The sequence below is a fragment of the Sarcophilus harrisii genome, chromosome 2, assembly GCF_902635505.1.
Source record: "Sarcophilus harrisii chromosome 2, mSarHar1.11, whole genome shotgun sequence".
In the NCBI taxonomy this organism is placed as follows: domain Eukaryota; kingdom Metazoa; phylum Chordata; class Mammalia; order Dasyuromorphia; family Dasyuridae; genus Sarcophilus; species Sarcophilus harrisii.
The window spans coordinates 662,183,484-662,201,475 of record NC_045427.1 but is presented as its reverse complement, the minus strand read 5'-3'; the positions used below and the strand labels follow the sequence as shown (position 1 = coordinate 662,201,475).

Sequence of the window (17,992 nt, the reverse complement as noted above, 5' to 3'; positions counted from 1 at the left end):
AGGCTCCTGATATTCTAATGATGTCTAAAATGGATAAAGACCTTTATTCCATTAAATAGTAAGTATACATACTTATTTTGTATTTAATTTATACTTTAATATATTTAACATGTATTGGTTATCCTGCCATCTTGGGGAGAGGGTGGGGGAAGGAGGGGAAAATTGGAACAAAAGGTTTGGAAATTGTCAATTCTGTAAAATTACCCATGCATATAACTTGTAAATAAAAAGCTATTAAATTTTTTAAAAAGTATAAGTATACAATAAGTATAGCCTAAGGTCTAAGATATAAGACCTTTATCCTATCAAACATTAAGAGGGAATGGTTATAACCTGAGGAAGAGTAAAAATAGGACAATTAAGGAAACTGGATCAGGACATTAAAAGAGAACTGAGGCACAACACTAGGAGCTGGGGAGGACTGCAGGGACGCTTTGGCAGAGTCTGGGCTGGAAGTTCCTAATGGGAAAGTGCAGACAAGGAGCCGCAAGTCTGGGACCGATGGGAATCAGCCTAAGGGGGGTTCATTTAAGGGGGCCAGAAAAGACCTTTGGTCATTGGGTCCACGGTGGGCTTCTGGCGGTAGGAAGGAAGGAATCGAAGATCTAAGGGACTGGGACTGAAGGAGAATCTAAATCAATAAGCAAGAGGTGGAGACAGGGAGCGTGGATTCCGGGTCAGTCTGATCAGAAGGCTGAAATCAGGACTCCCAGATTCCTAGGGAGAAAGTCTTCAATCTGGGCAAGGAGAGCCAAGAAGTTGGAGAGTTCAACCAGCAGTGAGACTTAAGGGGGTGCTCCCGGTAGACCTGGAGGACACTCTCCATGAGATCAGAGGAGGAGGAGACCCAGCGGCCGGGTCACCCCGCGGAAGCCAGCAAGTGTGGGAGACGCTGGCTCCGACCTACCTGGGAAATGCACGCTCGGTTCTGGTTTCCAGAAGACAAAGCAATAGGAGCTCCCCGGTAAGGGAGGACGACTTGAAGGACAGGCAGCCTGATGGCAGCTCCAAAACTTCCGGCTTCTCGCCAACCTCCTTTGGGAGGGTCTTCCTGGTCCTCAGAGCCCCGCCCTGTCCACCTCCAAGAGGGTGGAGCCTTCTCCTCTGCTTCTCTGCAGGACCAGAGAAGCCCAGTCCCGTCCTGCTGGTCTCTTCCGCCCCTAACCCCTCTCAGCCCCTCCTCCTTTCCGCCACCTCCCCCTTTCCCTGTCTTTGAGCTCCTCTCTGGTTTGCTTCTTTAAACCCTCCTTGGAATTCTCTCCATATCTCTTCTTGGGTCACAGATTCATCCACATTTGGGCTGTTACGCATAACCAACTCTGACATCCTCTTTTCCCACTTTATCTTTTATTCTTCCTTATCACCATACTTTCTTTTTATCGTCTGCTTCTTTTTGGGTTGTGTGTGTATAGCTGTGTGTCTATGAGTGAATGTGTATTTTTCCATTTTTGTTATGAGCCAGAACTTGAAACAAAGTGATAATTCAAGGGAGATGTTAGAATCCTAGTGTTAACTCAATGGAATAGATACAGTGCTCATTGGTTCACACTTTAGAGCAAATCCTTACAAAGTGATGTCAGTTGCCTAATTTAGCATGGTACTTAGCAAATTCTCTAACTCACTAATGTATTTAAGTACTCATTGGAGTTCACAAGTATGGGAGATTCACAAAGTTAACTTTGTAACTTTGTGAATTCACACCTCCCTTAATCCCTCCCTCAGAGGAGGAGTCAACCTTTGTGTTCACACCTTTAAGAGATCTTATATAAGCTCTTGGACCATTAGTGATCAGAGTTTCAGGATAGCTGGTGAGAATAGAGTATGAGGAGGTGGGAAGAAGCAGCATTGGGGGGAGAATGATCATTGAGGGAGGCAGATTATTACCCATCAGTGTCCTCCATCCAAGTGCAACCTGGTAGCAGGTGGTAGGAGGCATTATGGGGTCTGCTGCCCAGCAGGGATAGTTATAGTCTGTGGAGGAGGGGAATATGTAGGGCAAAGTATTCTCCCAAGGAAATTTGGAGCCTCCCCCAATCCAAGGAGCAACCCTCCACCAAGAGTCAGGAGCTCTATTATGATTATAAAAATCCTTTAATAATCATATGGATTACTTTCATAGGGACAGAGTGTGGGATGGCTGCCACATAATTCAGTGAATGGCCACAAAGACTCTTAATAAGCCCCATGCTAAGTATAGAAGTATGACAGAGGGAGGAGTTCAAGAGCCTCTTTACATACATTAATGCAGTTTTGGCTAAAGTTTTGATTTACTGCTCAGGACTGAGCCATATTCTAGAGCCTGTGCACAAGGCATGTGTTCTTGGATACAGATCTGAACAAGGAAAGCCATGTACTGGTCACCGTGTATTTATTAGACTGTTAGCTCCTCGCTGGGACTGTCACTGGTTGGGACCCCACAAGGCTGTGTCATGGTCAGTAGAATAAGTTCCTAGACATATACAAGGTGATTTTCTGGACCCTGTCCTTGAATGAGCAATCAATTTCTTTCTTTCTTTCTTTCTTTCTTTCTTTCTTTCTTTCTTTCTTTCTTTCTTTCTTTCTTTCTTTCTTTCTTTCTTTCTTTCTTTCTTTTTTTTTAGAGAACTTCCCATGTGTTTTAATTTGATTTAAAGATACAAAAAAAGACATCAACTTATAAAAATATTAAGCAGAGTAAGTCTAAGGAGACCTTCCCATGGAATTCTAGTTTGATATATATATATATATATATATATATATATATATATATAATATATATATATATATATATATATATATTTATTAGTTTATAATAGTTGGGTCTAGGTTTTGAATTCGTTTTTTTTTTTTTTTTTTTTGTTGTTGTTGTTGTTATTGTTGAAATCCCAGGTAATATTTTATTTATTTACAATCTATGTTTTTTGTGACAAATTCCAACATAATACCTTGTAGTGTCCTCTCTGTCCTTTTAGTGCAGAGTCTGGCAGTTTTTTTTTTTTTTTTAAATAACTTTTTATTGACAGAACCCTTGCCAGGGTAATTTTTTACAACATTATCCCTTGAACTCACTTCTGTTCTGATTTTTCCCCTCCCTCCCTCCACCCCCTCCCCCAGATGTCAAGTAGTCCTATACATGTTAAATAGGTTACAGTATATCCTAGATACAATCTATGTGTGCAGAACCAAACAGTTCTCTTGTTTCACAGGGAGAATTGAATTCAGAAAGTATAAATAACCCGGGAAGAAAAACAAAAATGCAAGCAGTTTACATTCATTTCCCAGTGTTCTTTCTTTGAGTGTAGCTGCTTCTTGATCAAATGAAACTGAGTTGGATCTTCTCTTTGTCGAAGAAATCCACTTCCATCAGAATACATCCTCATACAGTATCATCGTTGAGGTATATAATGATCTCCTGGTTCTGCTCATTTCACTTAGCATCAGTTCATGTAAGTCTTGCCAAGCCTCTCTGTATTCATCCTGCCGGTCATTTCTTATGGAACAATAATATTCCATAACATTTATACACCACAATTTACCCAACCATTCTCCAATTGATGGGCATCCATTCATTTTCCACCTTCTAGCCACTACAAACAGGGCTGCCACAAACATTTTGGCACATCCAGGTCCCTTTCCCTTCTTTAGTATCTCTTTGGGGTATAAGCCCAGTAGAAACACTGCTGGATCAAAAGGTATGCACAGTTTGATAACTTTTTTGAGCCTAGTTCCAAATTGCTCTCCAGAATGACTGGATGTGTTCACAATTCCACTAACAATGTATCAGTGTCCTGTTTTCCCACATCTCCTCCAACATTCCGCATTATTTTCTCTGTCATTCTAGCCAATCTGATAGGTGTGTAGTGGTATCTTGGAGTTGTCTTAATTTGCATTTCTCTGATTAATAATGATTTGGAGCATATTTTCATATGGCTAGAAATAGTTTCAATTTCTTCATTTGAGAATTATGTGTTCATATCCTTTGACCATTTATCAATTGGAGAATGGCTTGATTTCTTATAAATTAGAGTCAATTCTCTATATATTTTGGAAATGAGGCCTTTATCAGAACCTTTGACTGTAAAAATATTTTCCCAGTTTATTGTTTCACTTCTAATCTTGTCTGCATTAGTTTTGTTTGTACAAAAACTTTTCAATTTGATATAATCAAAATTTTCTATTTTGTAATCAATAGTGGTCTCTAGTTCTTCTTTGGTCATAAATTCCTTCCTCTTCCTTAGGTATGAGAGGTAAACTATCCTATGCTCTTTCAATTTATTTATAATCTCATTCTTTGTGTGTGACCTAGGGGTCATGAACCCATTTTGGCCTTATCTTGGTGTACGGTGTTAAGTGTAGGTCAATGCTTAGTTCCTGCCATGCTAATTTCCAATTTTCCCAGCAGTTTTTGTCAAATAATGCGTTCTTTTCCCAAAAACTGGCGTCTTTGGGTTTGTCAAATACTAGATTATTAAAGTTATTGGCTGTTTTGTCCTTCGAACCTAATATATTCCATTGATCAACTAGTCCATTTCTTAGCCAATACCAGATGGTTTTAGTAACCACTGCTTTATAATATACTTTTAGATCTGGTACAGCTAGGCCACCTTCATTTGATTTTTTTTCATTAATTCCGTTGAAATTCTTGACCTTTGTTTTCCATATGAACTTTGTTTGTTATTTTTCTAGGTCATAAAAATAGTTTTGGGAATCTGATTGGTATAGTACTAAATAAATAGATTAGTTTAGGTAGTATTGTCATCTTTATTATATTTGCTCACCAATCCAAGAGCATTTAATATTTTTTCCAGTTGGTTAGATCAGACTTAATTTGTGTGGAAAGCATTTTGTAGTTTTGCTCATAAAGTTTCTGGTTTTCCCTTGGCAGATAGATTCCTAAATATTTTATACAATCAGAAATTTCTCTTTGTAGCTCTAACTGTTGGGTTTTGTTAGTTATGTATAAGAATGCTGATGACTTTTGTGGGTTTATTTTGTAACCTGCAACTTTGCTAAAGATGTGGATTGTTTCTAATAACTTTTTAGTAGAATCTCTGGGGTTCTCTAAGTATACCATCATATCATCAGCAAAGAGTGATAATTTGGTTTCTTCATTGCCTATTCTTATTCCTTTAATCTCTTTCTCAGCTCTTATTGCCAAAGCTAGCATTTCTAATACAATATTAAATAGCAACGGTGATAGTGGGCAACCTTGTTTAACTCCTGAAATTATTGGGAATGGTTGCAGTTTGTCCCCATTACATATGAGAGCACTCACTTTCTTAATGTGGCTTTCATCTTCTTTGCAAGGCTTTCAGCCACTGGGAGTCACACCAAGTGGGAAAGACCCACACGCTTATATATAAACCTATATACACATCTACATAGAACAACATGCATGCATATCTACATATATACTTACAAACACAAACATATATACACACATGCATGTATAAACTTGTGTCTAAAGCAGTATGGCTGAGATATAATGAAAGTTTCTCTTTTTTCTTCTTTTCTTTCTTTTTAAATAACTTCAATTCCTAATCTGGTGTAACGTTTATGGACATCTCTCCATTCCTCTCTCTGCCAAGTGTTTTGCTTTAATTCTGCTCCTTGCTGTTACTTAACTTTCCAGCACCCATGGTTCCCTCCTTTATTTTCTCTCCCCACCTTTCCATCCCCCTCAGACTTTTCCTTCCTCCTTATTTCTTTACAGATTTCAGAGGGTGTTGTACCCTTCATGGCATATAAGTAATGTTGCCTATTTAACCCATTGCTGATATGACAAGTTTTTTTTTTTTTTTTTTTTTTTTTTAAGAAAAAAGGGTCCTCCTCCTGCCTCTAACACTTCTCTTTATCTTTCCTCTGAACCTGATTTTTACAAATCTTTCTTCTGAGCTACCCACTTCTTGATGTCAGCCATTTCCATGTAGGAAACAGAAACAATTGGTCCACTTAAAGCTCCTTAAAACTAACTTTGGATATTGGCTTTGATATGTTAAATTTCCTACTGAGCTCTGGTTTGGTTGATAGAAAGTCTTGAAAATCTGCACTTCTCATCCCTGGAGGATCCTTGGGTTCAAATCACATCCATCTCTACCCTTTTTGGTTTTTATTTAGGGCCAGTTCTATGCCCCTAAGCCTGAAGCAGTTAGGGAAGATCAGTCACCATCATCGTCACCATCACCATCATCATCTCATTCTCTCTCTCTCTCCCTCTGTCTCTCTGTCTCTGTCTCTGTCTCTCTCAACTCATAAGAACAAAATGATCTTTTACATTTTTCTACAACTAAAATTCTGTTAACATGCGATTGTGGCAGCAGTTTTAAGGAGTGGATATAAAAGTGAAGCAGGGATTTGGAGCTACTGGACCATTTCCCAGAGTCCCAACTCCCCTTGTCCATTAATGCTCCAACGGAGGGATCTGCCACAGAAATGAGGATGGAGCTTGGGTGGCTGGGTATGACATCACCACTGCTACAGAAGTGGGCGCAGCTTCATCATTTCCTAGCACCTATTTGGTACCACAAGCCAAAGCCAGGCAATGAATTAGGAAAGGGAACAAGGCTTTCTCTCAGGACCAGGTTTCTCTCTAGTAGCCCTCTTCCTACTTCCCTGGCTGTGACAATAGTTAATACTCCGGGGCATAGTGCAGAAAACAGCATCCGTGTCCCCAAATGGCCAATCAACCAGCTAAAACTACAGCTGTCTCTTCCTGACAGAACAGCTCCCGTAGTAAAAGACCCCAGGGAACTGTCAGTAGGCCCCACTGGCATGGCCTTAGCATACCTGGTTATTGTCTCCCTTCCTCCAAGGAGACCAAAATGACATCACTTTGTTAGTACGGAACTTCAGTGTGTCCCACTGCAGCTGATCAGACCACCAGGAGCTCTAAGTGCTTGGCCACAGGTCAAGCGCAGATATGTTCTATCTGAATGTTGGAGGTAACTTCCCTAACTTTGGGCCTTTCTTGTTTCCTTTGGGCTCTCAATTCTGTTTTGCTTATAGAGCACAGCATCAGTTTTGCATCTGTATTGCTTTTCACTACTAATCCACAACCCCCCAAAATGTATAAAACAAAACATGCCAATTAATATTTTAGTGTAGCTAGAGCATTTCCCCCCCTCACTTCCTTACATTTATAAGGTTTCTCTCCAGTGTGGATTCTCTGATGTACAATAAGGGATTCCCTCTCTATAAAACTTTTCACATTGGTTAAATTCATAAGGTTTCTTGCAAGTGTGGAATCTTTGATTTATAGTAAGAGATTCCCTTCTTTTAAAACTCTTTCCACACTGATAACATTCATATTGTTTTTCCCAGTGTGGTTTTGTACAATAAGATGTATCTATTCTTGAAAAGTCTTTCCACACTGGTTATATTTGTAAACCTTCTCCCCAGCATGGATTCTCTTTTGTATAATAAGATATACTTGTTATCTAAAAGTCTTTCCACATTGGATACATTCATAAGGTTTCTCACCAATGTTGTTGAATAAGACTTCTTTTCATAAAAGCCTTTTTACATTGGTTACATTTTACATTGGTTACAATCATGCAGTTTCTTTTCAGTGCAGATTCTCTGTTGTACAGTAAGATGTATCTTATATCAAACTCTTTCCATACTGGTTACCTTCATAAGGTTTTTCTCCTGTGTGGATTTGCTGATGTACAATAAAATGTACTTTTTGTCTAAAATCCTTTCCACATTGGTTACATTGATAAGGTTTCTCACAAGGATAGATTTTTTGATGTAAAATAAAAGATTGCCATATTTTAAAACCCTTTCTGCGCTGGTTACATTCATAAGGTTTTTTTTTTTTCCCTGTGTGGATTCACTGCTGTACAATAAAATATACTTTTTGTCTAAAATCCTTTGTACATTGGTTACAATCATAAGATTTCTTTTCTGTATGGTTCTCTGATGTACAGTAACAGTTCCCCTTTTTGTAAAAGCTTTTCCACACTGGTTATAATCTTAAGGTTTCCCTCCAATGTGGCTTCTCTGATGGTGAATCAGACTATTCCTTTGTATAATAGCCTTTTCACACTGGTAATACCCATAAGATTTCTCTCCTGTGTGGATTCTCTGATGTACAGTAAGCTGTACCTTCTCTCTAAAAGTATTTCAACAGGAAGGGTTTTGAATTAACAAGGGCTGAGTATTCATCCCACTTCAGTAACTTGCTAATCAAGTTACAGGACCTCTGTTTGCCGTGTTTTCTGTAAAATGGGCACAATAATAGCCCCCAAGTCCTAAGGTTCTCATGAGAATAGAATGAGACAATATAGTGAATGACACATTAAGTACTGTATAAATGCTATGTTATTATATTTTGACTATTTCATCCCCAATTTTGCTCGCTTTTTCAAACCATTATTATCTGAATTAATTAGTGATTTATTGAGGCATTAAGTATATTTAAAGTATCTGGGTTTCTACATAGTTGTTGATGTATTGTCTGCCCCAGCAGTCTGTGACTTGTGAGCAGAGAATGTCCCTTGCCTCTCTTTATGTTCCTGAGGCATAGGCCAGGGCCTGGCTTATAACAGGCACTTGCTGACTTGGAGAAGTTCTAAGAAATGACTCATCTAATATAACTGGATGCCCTTCTGGCACTTTCAGGAGAATTGCATTGCCTCAAATTTCCAACAGTGCCTTCTTTTAGGACTCACATGATCATTGGAAGGGACCTACAAGGCCATGCAAAAGTGAGATTCAGTGGCTGGATCTGGATTATCTGAAAACAAAATCTGTCTAAAAAGTATGTGAAAAAGAATTCCAAGGTTGGTCTTTCTCCCACAAATATAGCATTTATTTTATGGTAACTCCTAGAAGATTCTTGTGGCCACAACTCTCATATCTTTGCTTTCACCTCACTCAACTAGAGAGCAGCTCCTCAGGCCTTCTTGGTCCAGCACCCAAGGTGCTTCTCTTTGCTTAAATAAGAGATCACATCTTTTCTGGGAACTGGAAGCCCTGGGCATGGAAATCAGGTAGGTATCAAAGAGAGAAACTTGAAATTTAGTTCTCTTTAGGGAATAAGGTGAGGATCCAGAGTTTGCCTATCAAGGTGAAATGGGAAAGTTCTCTCTGCCCTGCTAAAAGAGACCATAAGTGTTCTCGCTCAACAGGGACTGGTAGTAGCCCCAGAAAAGATCCAACATAAGTATCCCATCATTGACCTGGGGCTCTTCATGGGGACTTCTACAGTGACTAATTAGATACCTAGCTTACAATTAAACAAGGTGAATACTCTGAACCTATTTCAGAAACTGGTTGGACCAATTCAATGGTTAAGGGCTTGTGCCCCTATTCCTGTTTCTTTAATGTAGTCATTGTTTGACATCTTGAAAGGAGAGTCTGATTTAAACTCCCCTCATAAATGGACCTCCTCCACAAAGGACACAATTTATAAGATCATTGCTCTCACTCCCAAATCTGAAATGGTGAGATGGAACCCCACATGTTCTGTAGAGGTCTTTTTAGTAGACCAAAAAAGTCCCTTCACATTATTACATCAAGGTAGTGAAATTTTAGAATATGTGGACATAAAAAGATCACAGAAAGTATTATCAAACCATATTGAAATGCTGGGAGAACTTGCCCTTGAGGCAGTGAAAAGAGCTTCTCATCTAACAGGGAAAAGACCCTTACTATATTTACCCTTTGAACCAGGAGCTAGAGAAATCATGATGCAAACTTATTGGCGATGGGCGTATTGTGCCCAACAGGCTACACTAAGCCTACATTCTACATGCTTGCTCTTTCCTTTGCTGTCCCATATTATGGGTACGGCCCCCTTGTAAGATGGTTGTTGATGATCCTGTGTCTTTACTGACACCACTATGAACCACAAGGTCTCAATTTATCATGAGCGCTCAAAAGAGATTCTGGTGTTAGAGACGCCTTATGATTCCACCCATGAAAATGAGCTTTTCGCTCTCCTCCAGGCCTGTAAGAGATACCCAGAGCCCATTAACATCATTATCAGACAGCTTATATGCTGTCTGAGTGCTCAGAGGCATTGAAGATTCTGTCCTACAACTTCAGAACTCTTCAATTGCTAACCTTCTTCCTGAATTGCAGCTGATTTTACAGACTAGGAAACATCTCATTTACGTCCTACATGTGTACTCTCACCAATGCTGTGCAGGAGGTGGCAATGAGGTGGCGGACCATGCTTTACATGCTCCCTTCTCATGATTGCCACACCCCTGAACGTGCCCATGATTTTCTCCACTTGCCAGCCTTTATGGTCTCACCCAGGAATAAGCCCGCCAGGTTGTGAAGCAGTGGGTTCAGTGTATTCTGTTTCTCCCTCCCCAACCTAGTAAAAGAGTTGATCCCCGGGGTTTATTCCTCAATGATTTGTGGCAGATGGATGTGACACACATAGGCTGGGTAGCCATCCATGTTTGAATTGACACCTTTTCTAAATTCCTTTGGGCCATGGTGGCCTCCCATGAGAATACTCCATTGGTCATTAAACATTTGTTTAGCTGCTTCTCCTCTCATGGAGTTCCTAATACCATAAAGAATGACAATGGTTCAGCTTATACCTCCAAGTAGATGGCCACCTTCCTCGCCATGATCGCCATTTAAACATGTTACAGGGATTCTTTATAATCCACAGGATCCATAGTACTCTGAAGGCCACCCTTGTTAAAAAGAAAGGGGAGGAAGTAGACAGAACCCCCGATGGCTCACACAGGTGGATGTGGATAAGGCCTTATATACTGTAACCTCCCACCCAGCAGTTACCGATTGCCAGCTTACCTGGCAAGATCTTGGACATCTTCAGCCACGCTACCTCACTGAGCAGTGGTTCTTGTTCAACAGAAAAGCCTGGATACAGATGCTTGCAAGCACAAGTCTTTATTCCATGCAATCACATCCTGCACTACCACTGAACTCCCTCCCAACCTCCTGGTGAACTCCTAATGAACTCCATCTACTTCCTGGTTCCCATTGCTTATCTAGGGTCTGTAAGGTCACAAGCACAGCCAAGGAGAAGGAGATGTCTCCTGTTGATGACTCATTCTCTCCTGCTGGAGAGGCGTTGCCTGCTGGCTGCAGAAATTATATCTGCATGCCTCAGGCTTCAAGGCCTCTGTACTTCCTCTTATGCTACGTGAGACTCCTCCCCTGACCCAAACACCTCCCTTTTCTTGTTTAGTGGGGACCCTCCATCACATCAAATTAATTTTAACAAAAACAATAGCTTGCTTAATTAATGACATTACAAGGTGTATAAAAATAAGACAAAAGCAAACAAAAGTAGAACAGTAAGAACTAGACTCAACAGGGACCAAAACCAAGAAAGGATAACATAGTGTTCAATCCACTCAAGAAAGTCATGTTCATGGAGGTAGGACGTCATAAGTCTGTGGTTTCAATTATATACACCTTCTGGTAGCTAGTAAAGAAAGCATAGAGGAAGGTGTATACAAGAAAAGTCATGTCTGGTAGCACTGCCTCACTAACTTTGGCAGGTGGACGTGTTGGTTTTTCACCTACTGGAAAACAGGGTGGAGCCTCTCCCCCAGCCACCATAGGCAGAGCAGGTAGCCATGAGAGAAGTACACAAGCCCATTGTCCAGTTCTGTCAGTCTCTAGGTGTTGCACATCACTCAAGACAGTCCAGTTCAGCTGCTACACTGGTGCTGCGTCTGCTGTCTTTGGTGTCACGGTCAGGAGGGACATGGATGCTATCAGCTTCTGAAGGGCTGCTGATATCCGGCCATCCTTCTGGACAACTGTTGTCTGGTCCTTTTCTTCTTGGTTCCCCAGGTGCCTGATGTTTCTGGTTGGGATCCATTCCTCTGTTGTTGGGTCTGCATCTGGAATGACAAGAACATACCTGGGACTCCAAACCTTGACCCAACCTGGGCCCTTCCAGATGCCATTTAAGTTCTTTGGAGAGAGGGCTAATATCCTAATAGAGGACTAATATCCTATCCTCTGGAAAGAAAGGAACCATAAACTGCAGAAATGAAGCTAAGTTGAGTCTAAGCTGTGCAGGGAATGAGTATTGATGGATCATTCCCTCTTATACTACTTAAATATCTTTGGAAAAAAATTATTAATCTATCAGGTGAGAAGCAACCTAGACTGGTGAATAATTAGTGAGGGGGTGGACATGTAACTATGAAAATAATGGTGAATTTTGCCTGAGTATCAGCAGGACAGACTTGATTCCAAAATATGCTTAAAATTTCATGGCTGCTTGCAGAAGTTTCTACTTGTTCTAATAATTCTGGAATTTAGCTATAATATTCCTTAGAGTTTTTATTTTGGGGTGTCTTTCAGGAGGTGATTAGTGGATTCTTTCATTGACCATTTTATCCTCTAGTTCTATAATAACAGGGAAGTTTTCCTTGATGATTCTTAGAAAATTGTTCATGGTTTTTTTTTTTTTTTTTTTTTTGATCTTGGCTTTCACATAGTCCAATAATTCTTAAATTGTTTCCTGGATCTATATTCCAAGTAGGTTGTTTTTCCAATGAGGTATTTTACATTTAAAAAAAAAAAACCGCTATTTGTTTCTTGATGTCCCATTGAGTTATTTGCTTCATTGTCCAATTTTAATTCTTAATCAGTTTTTTTTTGGGGGGGGGGTTAGGTTTTTTTTTTTTTTTATCTCCTTTTTCATTTTGTCAACTTTTCTTTTAAAGGATTTATTTTTTTTCAATGGATTCCCCCATCCATATTTTGTCAATTCTATTTTTTAAGCAGTTGTTTTTTCCAGTATATTTCTTTTCCTTTTTGCTAAATCTAATTTTTAAAAAGTTCTTTACTTCAATATATTTTGTACTTCCTTTTGCAAGCTGTTAGCTTTTCCTCTCCAAGCTGTTGAGGTGGAGTCAAATTCATTCCAACTTCCACCTTTGTGCTGGCTGGAGGCTTTGGATTCAGAGGGAGTTAGAAGCAGAAGCTAGAAGAAATAAAGGATTAGCGGCAGGAGGTCTTGGAACCAAGAAGAGAGATAGGCCTCTAAGAAAGCTAATCGGGCTACTTTGAAGGAGACAATAAAGGATTTGGACTTTAACTCCTGGCTGCATTTGAGGTGATTATTATACTGAACTGAAAGGAAGGCTGCCTCCAGAAGCCCCCCCCTCCCCAAGAAACCTACTTCCAGAGAAGATTATACTTTAGAGAAGAGAATATTACAGGTTGCCACAAACATTCTTGCACATTTCCCTTCTTTAAGATCTCTTTGGGATATAAGCCCAGTAGCAACACTGCTGGATCAAAGGGTATGAACAGTTTGATAACTTTTTTGAGCATAGTTCCAAATCATTCAATGGCTGGATGTATTCACAATTCCATCAACAATGTATCAGTGTCCCAGTTTTCCCACATCCCCTCCAACATTCAGCAGTATCTTTTCCTGTCATCCTAGCCAATTTGACAGATGTGTAGTGGTATCTCAAAGTTGTCTTAATTTGCATTTTTCTGATTGAAAAATCTTAAATAGGAAAACCCTGAAACACCCCATTAGCTCACATTCATAATTTCTAATGTGATGTATTGAATCCTCACAGTAAACTTGTGATGACATAGAATATCTTCATTCTCATTACTTGCACAACTCAGGCCATCAGTCCAGAGGCTTGACTCAGAGCCCAGCAACTGAGAATGGAATTTACATCCTATGAATGGAGCAGGCTCTGCCTCCAATATTTGACAAATTAGTTGCACTCTCGTTTTTTTCCCTTTCCCTTTCATTGTGTGTGCTTTCTGGTGATCACTGTCAATTTTTTTCCCTGTTATATTATCTGAAGTTATAACCAGAGCCCCCCCTTTTTTTTTAATTTTCCCTGAGGTGTATGGGATTTTGTTCAGATGCAATACTTGTTTTTTTTTTTTTTTGAAATAGCATTGCTTATCATCACTTCCCCCTGCATAACCTTTTGACAAACACAGTTGTTTAAAAATGGAGGAAATCACTCACATTTGAAAATACGTGTCCCCTAACTGAGTTAATCATCCTGTGACATTACAGGGAAGAGCATGCTATTGTATTCTTCCCCTTTAGAAGTTCAGAAGCTCCTTGAAGAACTGAGATTATAATCCAAGGAATTTGACCCCAAAATGTGTCAGTGTTGTATTGAGGTAAATTGTCACTTGAACAGCAAGTATGTGCATATATCCACCTTAACAACTGTCTTCCTTAGTGACTTTAAGTGATTATGATCAGGAATACATAGCTTTTGGGGTTCCTAAGGTGCTTCAATCAAACTCTGATGGCTTCTAAGGGCAAGAGATTCTTCCAGATTCTCAGTTTGACACCAAATTGTTTCCAGAATTCCAGGAAGGTTGGACATTCATGAACAAAGATCTCTCAGAGCTGCAAAGACCCCCAATGGCTCTCTCGCTGCACTAGAGCAGTTCTGTCATTAGAGAGTTACCTAGTAATCATATCTCATCAAACTTGTAATCACCAGATCAAGATATTATCTGGGGAAAGGTTTTTGGGAAGATGATAGAATAGTTGGAAAATTTCAAGTTCTCCCAATTTCTCCCACAAATAGAACCAATTTGTGCCTCAGGGCAAACATAGACTGGTGAACTGAGAAGATGGAGAAATGAAGGAGACCTGACTTGGGAGGTAACAAGGGACTCCATTGACCAATATTCTTGTGGGTAAGGGGAGGTGGAGTTGTCATACTGTGGCTGCAGAGGCCAGTTGTGTTGGGGCTGGGGGAGCTGCTATTCCTCGGAAAACCAGCACTAGGAGGAGCAGGAGAACATGGAGAAAGGGTTGTAAGGAAGCCTAATGAGGAATCCCAGGGAGTCCTGGGCATGCCTTTGTGTAAATTTGTTTCCTGAGAACCTTGGAACATGCTGATAGTTACCTGATAGAATCTTAGGAAACATAAGAAGGGCTGGCCACCCTTTTGTGCCTTAATTGATGAATATCCTTTATGGCAGGCCTGTGTTTACTGCCCTGTGAAAACTGTTCAGTTCCTGGAATAAACATAATCCTCCTAAAGGAATGAATGAATATTCTCCTTCATGGGCCTTTTGTGAGGGAGAATCCTGTACCTGAGGAGGCTGCTGTGTCCGAAGAGACATGAATCAAAGGAGAATACTTAGCATAGTTCCTTCTTTGTTCTCAGCTTGTAAAAACACTTTGGTGGAAAGGGACTGTAAGAATTTGGGCCAGAAAAACCTAGCCTACATTAGCAATACCTACCAGGTGACCATGGATTCACCAGTCAAGGAATTCAAATCTTGCTGCTTCTTTGTGGGAATGATGATATATGATAGGTTGTTTGCTATAGTGGGGCATTGTGTTTGTTAATTGCATATTGCTTTTTTGATAAGAGTTTTCTCTTATGTCTTATTTGAATCAAGGTTCTGAGTAGAAACAAACTTGCATCCACTCTCTTGAAGACTATACTTGTTGAATGTGAATTCTGCTTAATCTTACAAGGGTTGAGATTTCTAGGGAAATAAAAAAGTCACCAGGAATGGGTATGGTGGAATATAAGCTGCAGGCACAGGCTCTATCATTATCATCATCATCATCATCACCATCATCAGCTCACTCTCTGTCTGTCTCTCTCACCTTATTAGAACAAAATGACCTTTTATATTTTTCTGTGACTGAAATTCTGTTAATATTCATTCATGGCAGTAGTGGATATAAAAGTGAAGTCTTGAACTTTCCACTGTATGAGTGCAGGGACTCGGAGCTACTGGACCATTTCCCAGAGCCCCAACTCACCTTGTTTATCGATGCTCCAACGGGTTCCATCATCAGCTCAGCCTCTGACCATGCCTGCCTTGCGCAGGGAGGAACAATCCTTTTCCTGTGCTGGATTACTTTGGGAATGTCTGCTTGCCTTTTGGACACACGTTGGCTCTTGCATATGGCTTCTGTCTTTGATAACTGCCTGTCCAGCTACAAATCGTAGGAGCTCTTTTCTGCATGTTGCCCATCTTATTGTGTAAGAATCGTTTACCTGGCTGCATCAGAGGGAAACTGCCTCAGAGGGAGCAGACTGTGACTGGCCCACTGAGGGATCTGCCACAGAAATGAGGATGGAGCCTTGGGGGCTGGGTATGACATCACCCCTGCCACAGAAGTGGGCGGGAAAATAGTCCTTCCCCCTATTCTGTGCTGGTTCAGTGATTGGTGTATACAGAAGATTGTAGGAGGGACTAGGGGGTGGAGTAAGACTAGCCAGTCACTGGCAGATGAGGGAAAAGGTGGTCCCAGAGATGCCGCTTCCATCCTGTTCAATCCTGCATCTAAGGACCAAGAATAAAGAGTAAGGACTTTTGCTTATCCTGACTCCGGCTGATTCTGGGGTGTCCTGGGTGTTAGTGCGGTTGTCACACCCCATTACCCAGGAGCTGGGCACTAACAGCTGCCTGTTCGGGCCTCCCACTGATTATATATTAGCTTAATACTAGGCCAGCCCTTCAGAGACAGTAACCTGCCTGCTCCATGTGGGCATCCCCCCAGGGAGAGCAGCATTGGCCAGTTGCATGCCAAGTACATGCTACCCTCTCATTGGCCAAGCCATCAACATGAGAGTGACACACCGAGGGCGGGCCAATCACAAGGTAATACCCCCCCCCTTCAACAGGTCAGCTGAATTCCATTTTCTACAGGCCCTTGTCTAGTAATCAGCTATAATACATTTAGGGTTTTGCTAGTTGTGACTGATTAATGGGGGGATGTGGGATTCTGGCTCTTGTAAGGAAGCTACAGATGTTGTCACTAAGAGACCTTGAAGAGAGGAGGAGTCACTGAATGCGGGCAGATCTCACCTCTCCCCCCCACTTTGCTGCCCAATTCTCCCTTGGATCTTGTTGTGATAGTTTAGGGGATGAAACTTGGGGTTCTAGAGTGACAGAGAGTTTGCAGCCTTCTGTGGGGGTTCAGCTCCTTCCCAGACATTCTCAGGTAAGTACACATAGTCTGGAGAAGAAAATAAAGCAAAGCAACTTGTGCAAGGAATGCAATCATATCAGTGAGTGCCCAAGGAAGGTTCAGCAAATCTGGCTTACTTTGTTTAAATGCTATGAGATGGGACTGTTAAAATGATGATTTATAACTAAAGAATAACAAAAGAGCTTTGTTTTAAAATGTCACATATGTATATATATGTATGTATGTATATCGATATATGGGTTGTGGGGGAGCAATTTAATGCTTTGAATCATCAGGGAAAGATCTTTCATTTTTTCCAAACTAGATAAATCAATGTAGAGGAACATAGTTTTTAGATATGAAACTGATGGATGCTCATGGTAAAGCCTTCAGAACTATAATCATGATGAGAAGGTGAGAGAATTTCAATAGGATGGGGCTCGAACTTTTTCAAGGGTATAGAGAATAAGATTAGGAGAGTGGAGGAAACAGATAAAGGATGAGAATTTAAAGGACTGAATAAAATAAGGAATAGAAGGGTGAAAGAAAGGAGCAGGGATACAGTAAAAGGAGAAGCTAATGAAGAAAGTAGGGAGTAAAAATACGATAGAAGGTAATACACAAATAGCAAATAGAACATTGTTAAAGACATAAGAATATGAGTTATTCCCCCAATGGATAAATGAAATGAATGGACAGTTTTTCAAAGAAGAATTCAAAAGAATTTATAGTCATGTTTTTAAAAGGTTCTACATCATAATAGATCAGAGAAATTCATATTAAAACTACTTGGAAACATCATTTTACTCTTACCACATTGTCTAAAGTGATAGGAGAAAGTGACAAATGTTGAAGAGCTTGTGGAAAAACTGAGAAAGAATTAATTGTTGGTGGGAATTGTAAAATAAAACAACCATTTTGCAGAGTCCTTTGGGTATACCAAGACTGGATCCATTCTAGTTGACACTAGGATTCCAACATCGATGTTGGAATCCTAGTGTCAACTCATTCTAAACATTATGTTTGAAAAATACATTAAAAATGTTCATAGCTGCACTCTTTGTGGTGGCTAAGAATTAGAAATTGCAGAGATGCCTGTCACCTGGGGAACGATCACATAAGTTG

At 40.3% G+C, this 17,992-nt stretch overlaps 1 protein-coding gene across 1 annotated transcript in view; it reads right to left on the bottom strand.

The window, feature by feature from the left end:
- LOC100929703 (zinc finger protein 2 homolog) overlaps positions 1 to 1,180 on the bottom strand; it is a 31,867-nt gene extending 30,687 nt beyond the window's left edge. The window contains exon 1 of the mRNA XM_023495480.2: positions 908 to 1,180. The gene's annotated coding sequence lies outside the window, so the exon portion shown is untranslated. The remainder of the gene's footprint in view (positions 1 to 907) is intronic.
- Between the last annotated feature and the right edge of the window lie 16,812 nt (positions 1,181 to 17,992).